Here is an 8,922-nt window from a genome sequence, read left to right as displayed (position 1 = left end):
TAATTGTATGAGAAAGTGCCAGATAGATTTCCAAAGTGGTTTTAGCAGTTTATATTACCACCAGCAGTGGAGGAGGGTTCCCCTTTCTCCACAACCTCTCCAGCATGTGTTGTCACTTAAGTTTTTCATCTTGGCCATTCTGATGGGTGTGAGGTGAAATCTCAGGGTCGTTTTGATTTACATTTCCCTGATGGCTAATGAGGTTGAGCATTTCTTTAAGTGTTTCTCTGCCATTCGATGTTCCTCTGTCAAGAATTCTCTGTTTAGATCTCTTCCCCATTTTTTAAGTGCATTACTTGGTTTGCTGCTTTTCAGCTTCTTTAGTTCTTTGTATATACTGGATATTAGCCCTCTGTCAGATAAAAGGTTGGTGAAGATTCTTTCCCAATCTGTAGGCAATCATTTTGTTTTGATGACGGTGTCCTTTGCTTTACAGAAGCTTTTCAGTTTCATGAGGTCCCATTTATTGGTTGTTGTTCTTAGAGCCTGTGCTGTTGGTGTTCTGTTCAGGAAGTTGTCTCCTGTGCCAATGAGTTCTAGTCTGTTCCCAACTTTTTCTTCTAACAGATTTAGAGTATCTGGTTTTACGTTGAGGTCTTTGATCCACTCGTACTTTAGTTTTGTGCAGGGTGATAAATATGGATCTATTTTAATTTTTCTGCATGTGGACATCCAGTTGGACCAGCACCATTTGTTGAAGATGCTGTCTTTTTTCCATTGAATGGTTTTGGCTTCTTTGTCAAGAATCGAGTATCCATAGGTGTGTGGGTTTATTTCTGGGTCTTCTATTCGGTTCCATTGATCCTCCTTTCTGTTTTTATGCCAATACAATGCAGTTTTTATTATTATTGCTCTGTAGTACAGCTTGAGATCGGGGATGGAGATAACTCCAGATGATCTGTTGTTGTACAGGATTGTTTTGGAGATTCTGGGTTTTTTTTTCCATATGAAGCTGAGAATCTTTTTTTTCAAGGTCTGTAAAGAATCGAGTTGGTATTTTATGGGAATTGCATTGAATCTGTAGATTGTTTTTGGCAGGATGGCCATTTTCACAATGTGAATCCTACCAATCCATGAGCACGGGAAATCTTTCCATCTTCTGATATCTTCTTCAATTTCTTTCTTAAAAGACTTGATGTTTTTCTCATACAGGTCTTTCACTTTCTTGGTTAGTGTCACCCCAAGGTACTTTATGTTATTAGTGGCTATTGTGAAGGCTGTTGTTTCCCTAATTTCCATTTCGGCCCTTTTTTCTTTGTTATATAGGAGGGCTTCTGATTTTTTTTGAGTTGATTTTGTATCCTGCCACTTTGCTGAAGGTGTTTATCGGCTGGAGGAGTTCTCTGGTTGAATTTTTGGGGTTGCTCATATATACTATCATATCATCTGCGAATAGTGACACTTTGACCTCTTCCTTTCCGAATTGTATCCCCTTGATCTCCTTTAGTTGTCTTATTGCTCTGGCTAGGACTTCAAGTACTATGTTGAAGAGGTAGGGAGAGAGTGGGCAGCCTTGTCTTGTCCCTGATTTCAGTGGGATTGATTTAAGTTTCTCTCCATAGAGTTTGATGTTGGCTATAGGCTTGCTATATATTGCCTTCACTATGTTTAGGTATGTGCCTTGTATCCCTGATCTCTCCAAGACTTTAAACATGAATGGGTGTTAGATTTTGTGAAATGCTTTTTCAGCATCTAAGGAGATGATCATGTGGTTTTTCTCCTTCATTTTGTTTATGTGGTGGATTACATTGATGGATTTCTGTATGTTGAACCACCCTTGCATGCCTGGGATGAAGCCTACTTGGTCATGGTGGATGATATCTTTGATGTGTTCTTGGATTCGGTTTGCAAGTATTTTATTGAGTATTTTTGAGTCAATGTTCATAAGAGAGATAGGTCTGAAGTTCTCTTTTTTTGTTAGGTCTTTGTGTGGATTAGGCTTCAGGGTGACTGTCGCTTTATAGAATTAGTTTGGTAATGTACCTACTGTTTCTATTTTGTGAATAGTTTGAGGAGGATTGGTGTTAGCACTTCTTTGAAGGTCTGGTGGAATTCGGCACTGAAACCATCTGGCCCAGGGCTTTTTTTGGAGGGGAGACTGTGAATAACTGCTTCAATTTCCTTGGGGGATATAGGGCTCTTCAGTCTTTTTACCTGATCTTGACTTAATGTTGGAAGATGGAATCTATCAAGAAAATTGTCCATTTCATTTAGGTTTTCAAATTTTGTGGCATATAGGCTTTTGTAGTATGACCTAATGATTGTTTGAATTTCCTCAGTGTCGGTAGTTATGTCCCCCTTTTCATTTCTGATTTTGCTGATTTAGATAGATTCTCTCTGCTTTTTAGTTAGTTTGGCTAAGGGTTTGTCTATCTTGTTGATTTTCTCAAAGAACCAGCTTTTCGTTTCATTGATTCTTTGAATAGTTTTATTTGTTTCTAATTGATTGATTTCAGCCCTGAGTTTGATTATTTCCAGCTGTCTGTTCCTCTTGGGTGTATCTTCTTCTTTTTTTTTCTAGGGTTTTCAGTTGGGCCATTAAGGTGCTTGTATGTGATGTTACGAATTTCTTCTTGAAGGCACTTAGTGATATAAATTTTCCTCTGAGCGCTGCTTTCAATGTGTCCTATAAATATGGGTATGTTGTGCCTTCATTTTCATTGAATTCTAGGAAGTCTTTAATTTCTTTATTTCTTCCTTAACCCAGCTAGCTGTCATTGATTAACAAGTTGTTCAGTTTCCATGTGCGTGTCGGCTTTTTGTTATTTCTGTTGTTGTTGAGGTCCAGCTTTAATCCATGGTGGTCAGATAGAATACAAGGGATTATTTCAATCTTTTTGTATCTGTTGAGGCTTGCTTTATGACCAACTATATGGTTTATTTTGGAGAAGGTTCCATGCAGTGCTGAAAAGAAGGTATACTCTTTTGAGTTTGGATGAAAAGATCTGTAGACTATTAGGTCCATTTGATTTAGGGACTCTGTATGTGTTTTTATTTCCCTATTTTTCTGTCTAGTTGATCTGTCCTTTGGTGAGAGTGGAGTGTTGAAGTCTCCCACTATTAAGGTATTAGGATCAATGTATGATTTAAGCTTTAATATTGTTTCATTTACGAATGTAGGTTCTCTTGTATTTGGGGCATAGATATTCAAAATTGTGATGAATTTTCCTTTGATGAGAATATAGTGGCCCTCCTTATATTTTTGATTAACTTGGGTTGAAAGTCTCTTTTATTAGATATTAGGATGGCTACTCCAGCTTGTTTTCTGGAACTATTTGCTTGAAAAACATTTTTCCAGCCCTTTACTCTGAGGTAGTGTTTATTTTTGTTGCATAGGTGTGTTTCTTGGATGCAACAGAATGTTGGGTCCTGTTTCCACAACCATTCTGTTACTGTGTGTCTTTTTATTGGGGAGTTGAGTCCGTTGATGTTGATAGATACTAGTGACCAACAATTGTTACTTACTTTTGATGTGGGGTTGGTGGTGTCACTGAGTTTTATTGCTTGTATTCTTTTGGGTTTATTTTTTGTTGTGTAGTTATCTATTTCCTTTGTTTCCTTAGATGTAGTTATTTTCTTTGATTTGGAGTTTCCCTTCTAGTAACTTCTGTAGAGCTGGGTTACTATGTAGATATTGTTTAAATTTGGTTTTGTCATGGAATTTTTTGAATTCTCCGTCTATGTTGATTGAAAGTTTTGCTGGGTATAGTAGTCTGCATGATTTCTGTCCAGGCCCTTCTGGTTTTTATAGTTTCTGTTGAGAAATCTGATATTCTGATAGGTCTGCCTTCATATGTTATTTCTTAAGCTAATTCTTGGGAATAAATGAACAACTTTGGGGAAAATATTCTTTACTTGCAAGGCAAGGATATCAGGAAGATGTGTTTCCTTTGAGTTTGATGACAAACATAGAGATTAGGTGGGCAAATCACCCCCAAAATGTCTAAGCTTCTATTAAGCATTTTGTCTGATGTAAGCTACACATTTTATTCAAATATTGTTTTGATCTGGATCTTATTTTTAAACAGTTTCCACTGGGAATGCAATACAATTCCATGCATCTTCTTTGAGCTCTTGTACTTTCATATTGCAATGTAAAACTAAGAAGACACAAACATGAACATTTATTAATTTTGTCTGTAAAATTCAGTTGGCCTGCTAATGCCCCTGAAAAGAAAAGCACGCTATAACTAAGTATTTTCCTACAAATTTAATTTATCAACCTTCACATAGCATTACCATAAATTGCTATAGAATATGCTTCAATTTCAATGAGCTTCATTGAGAATCACATATTTATATATCATATATCACATATATCATATATAAAGAAAATTTAGAATAATAAAAATCACTCAAGAATTCGAAATATATTACTTTTATAAAAACTAATCTTGAATCTGCTTTCTCTGGTTTCTTTTTCTCCCTGTAAAGATTGAGATAAATATATTATATCTTAGCCCACAAAGTGATGCCCAACATCTACCTGCCTTTGGGTGAATTGGAAGAGGAAGAGTTTATGTGTTTTCCTCAATTGAATTAGGTCACAAAACTCATTGGAATGAGCTCATAATATCACTTAAGAGATTCTTAGTATAGTCACACTAATCTGTGAAAAAATTAACTTACTCAAGTATTGTATCAAACAAGAATAGTACTAATTTTAAAGTTAAGTCAAATAATACAGAAGCACCCAGAATTTGGGTTGAATTCTTTTGATGCATTTTGATGTCTCAAAATGTCACTTAATATTCTATTTTTCTCTTGGAATAATTTCAATATTTTCCTAATTTTAATGCACATTCAGTTTGCCAACCTGCTTTTTAAATATGTCATAGTTTAAATGGCAAGCTTTCTAATATTGAAACCTTTTCAAATGTTTCATTAAATTTATGAGAGTAGAAAGTTATGAATTTATTGTCACATGAATTAGTGTTGTTTGTCACTTGACAATACTAAGTAGTCAATTCAATAATGTAATCTCTACAATTCAATTCAACAATTCAATAATGTAATCTCTACAAAAGATATCTCAGGATCCTTCTGTTTTTGTCTCTTCAGCTTGTCCAACCAGTGTGTGTCACCATAACTGGCTGAGAGTGGAAAAAATAGTCTTCTTCAGGAAAGAACATGCCAAATGATTATCCAATATTATATGCTCAGCCCTAAAAACATACACATAAGTAACATTATATAGACTGAGACACTTATATGTAGGAATATAAATGTGTATACATATACAGATATGCAAAGAATGATAATTAATGAAAAAAACTACGAATTTGAAAGAGAGCAAGAAGGTGCATATGGAAAGGTTTGAAGAAGAAAGGGTAGAGGAGAAGTAACATTTATATTAAAATATCAAAAATAAAAAGAAACATTAAAAAGTTTTCTTACCTCAATCAGTAAAGGGCTCTCTAAAGAATGATGTAATTTCATTCTATATGTTAACCTAAGTAATGTAAACTGCATAGGTAAATAATGAATTCTTGTTTCTTCATGTTTGTATGGGGATGAATGGGTAGGTAAGTAGGTAGCACATATATTTGTAGACATGAAGAAAGCATGCTCTTCATGCTTGTGCACATACATAGAAATACATTAGACAATATGACCATTTTCAACTGTTGCACACTACTTAATTATCAATAAGTTCTGGAATGAGTTTTCAGTTATGTGTTTGAATAAATTAACAGTCTTTTAAGCATCTGGGATTAGTTTATCTGACCCACTGAACCAATACTGGGTTAAAGGACTCTGTTATTCCTGGATTATGATATGGGTGCTTGAAACCTAAAACTTATGTATTTAAAAACTTAAAACTTATGTATTTCTCTTTGCACAGCATAAAGTTATCTTACTCACAAATCCATTTCCAGAACATAGTAATGGTAATTTTTAATATTTGTCAGAAACTATCAGTTTATTCCACAATTTTGTGATTGAATTCTTCATTTTGTTATTCCTGAAAGTGTAAACCATAGGAGTGAGCAATGGTGTCAAGACTGGTAAGCACAACAGCATTTTTCTCAAAGGAGAATGCAGATGTAGGCCTTGCATACATTAATATGCATGGAACAAAGAAAATAAAACCACAACAGTAATGTTGGATCCACAGGTGGAGAGAGCTTTAAATTTCCCTTCAGAGATGTGAGTTCTCAAAGAGTACAAGATGACACCATACAAGACAAGCAAAATAAAGAAGATTATGATGCATATAGACCCACTGTTGGCAAACACCAAAATGACAAATATGTATGTGTCAGTGCTGGCAAGCTTCAACAATGGGAACAAGTCACACATGTAGTGATCAATAATATTGGGTCCAGAGAAGGGCAGCTGCAAAGTGAAGATAATTTGTATGATAGAATGCAAGAAACCTCCTGTCTATGCCACCATCACAAGATTGCCACAGAGCTTCCAGTTCATGATGGAAGAGTAGTGAAGGGGCTTGCAAATGGCTACATAACAATCATAGGCCCTGGCTGACAAGAGAATCACCTCCATTCCAGTGAAGAAGTGGACAGCAAACAGTTGTGTCATGCAACAGCCAAAGGAAATGCTCTTTCTCTCATAGAAGAAGTCTACAATCTTCTTGGGTGTTACAGTAGAAGAGCATTGCATGCATCCAGTAAGGACAGGAATATCAAGAAGAAGTACATGGGGGAACCAAGTAGTGCAGAGCTGTAGATGATGGTCACCACAATTATCATGTTGCCTCCAATAGTTGCAAGGTAGAGCATCAAAAATGCAACAAATAGTTCTTTCTCAACTTTTGAGTTCTGTGAAAGCCCCAGGAATATGAACTCAGTGACACAGCTCTGGTTTTTCATGATTCTCAAGGAGATGGTAAATGTAAAATATGTTCAACTAAACCTACAATTATGAAAAAAACACTAAATATAATTTATAGAATTACTATGAACAAGTTGGTATGTCCTTTATCAAAATTATCTTGATTTATTTTATCACTATTAGAAGCAGAATATTAAAATGTTTGTAAAGTATATAGGTATATAACATTTAGAACTGAGGTGAGAATGAACTTGAACACCATGAAATAGCCACATTTTAAATATTGGGGATGAAAGAATCTACTCTCTGGTAGGGAAGAAAATAATAAATCTTTGAACTGTCATTATCTTTGTATTTTTAAGTTAAATAATAAAAACATTTAGAAACTATATTCTAGATATATACAAAATATCACAATTTAGCCATCTTATCTGGTATTGCACACACTAGAGCAGGTGAAATAATCCTCAGTGACTAAGCAGAACACTGCCTTATCTAGCAATAAGAGAAGCTGTAAATCATTCACTTGAAAAACTGGCTGCTCTGTGAATTTGTTTACAACAATGAGGTGTGTTGAAACATCAAATGAATCAATCTTCACTTTACTAAAGAAAATTCTGTCTGTTGTCTGTGAGCCAAATATTGAAATTTCACTTTTACTTCATCACTTTAAAATGTGACCACAGCCCAGCTAGCTCAGTTGGTAGAGCATGAGACTCTTAATATCTTAAAATGTGACCAGGAGGGAACACAAGCTCCACAAGGAGACCAGCAGAGCCAAAACATCTGGGCCCAGGGGGCCCTGCAGAGACCAATCACCAACCAAGGACAATGCATGGAAAGGACCTAGACCCCGTGCTCAGATGTAGACCATAAGTAGCTCAGTTTCTATGTTGAGTTGTCTAGTAAGAGGAGCAGGGGTGTCTCTACAAGGACACAGTGGCCAGCTCTTTGGTTACCTTTCACTGGGGCTCGGGGGGGGGGGGCAGCCTTGCCAGGCCAGAGAGGAAAAGGATACAACCAGCCAGTCCTGATGAGACCTGATAGGCTAGGGTCAGATAGTAGAGGAGGAGGACCTTCCCTATCAGTAGACTAGGGGAGAGGTGTAGGGGGAGAAGGAGGAGGAAAGGTGAGAATGGGAGGAGATGAGGGTGGAGGTTACAGCCAGAATACAAAGTGAATAAATTGTAATAAATAATAATAAAGAAAAAAATTTAAAAGGACATGAAACTAAATAAAGAGTTTTTGAAAGCTGAAATAAAAATGTCTAAGAAATATTTTAAAAACAAAATGATTTCCTTGTTTTTAATAGCTGAGTAGTATTCCATCGTGTAAGTGTACCACAATTCCTGCATCCATTCATTAGTTGACGGACATCTAGGTTGTTTCCAGATTCTGGCTATTATGAATAATACTGCTATGAACGTAGTTGAGCAAATGATCTTGTATGGTTTAGCGTCTTTCAGATATATGCCCAGGAGTGGTATAACTGGATCTTGAGGTAGTACTATTCCTAATTTTCTGAGAAAGCACAAGATTGATTTCCAAAGCAGTTGCACAAGGTTACATTCCCACCAGCAATGGAGGAGGGCTCTCCTTCCTCCACATCCTCTCCAGCATGAGTCATCTCTTGAGTTTTTTATCTTAGCCATTCTGATGGCTGCAAATTGGAATCTCAGGGTAGTTTTGATTTGCATTTCTCCGATAACTAAAGACATTGAGCATTTCTTTTTATAAAAAATATATATTTATTATTATCATTTATTATAATTTATTCAATTTGTATCCCAGCTGTGTTCCCCTCCCTAATCTGCTCCTAATCCCACCTTCCCTTCATCCTCTACCCTATTCCCCTCCCCTAGTCCACTGAGAGCAGAGGTTCTCCTCCCCTTATATTTGGCCCTAGAATATCAGGTCCCATCAGGACTGGCTGCGTTATCTTCCTTTGTGAGCTGGCAAGGCTTCAACACGCCTCCCTCCCAGGGAAAGGTGATCAGAGAGCCTGCTCTGAGTTCATGCCAGAGAAAGTCCCTGCTTACTAGGGACCTACTTGGAGACTAAGTCTATGGGCTATATCTGAACCTGAGTTTTATGCCCTCTCCATGCATTGTCCTTCATTGCAGTATC

The 8,922-nt window shown here is 36.4% G+C and overlaps 1 pseudogene; it reads right to left on the bottom strand.

Moving 5' to 3' along the window:
• Positions 1-5,898: 5,898 nt before the first annotated feature.
• LOC129675181 (olfactory receptor 4C15-like) lies at positions 5,899-6,833 on the bottom strand (annotated as a pseudogene).
• Between the last annotated feature and the right edge of the window lie 2,089 nt (positions 6,834-8,922).

This window comes from Psammomys obesus, unplaced genomic scaffold, assembly GCF_907164565.1.
Source record: "Psammomys obesus unplaced genomic scaffold, mPsaObe1.curated_primary_1811, whole genome shotgun sequence".
Taxonomy (NCBI): Eukaryota; Metazoa; Chordata; class Mammalia; order Rodentia; family Muridae; genus Psammomys; species Psammomys obesus.
The sequence above is the reverse complement of the archived record's forward strand: the minus strand, read 5'-3'. Positions and strand labels throughout refer to the sequence as shown.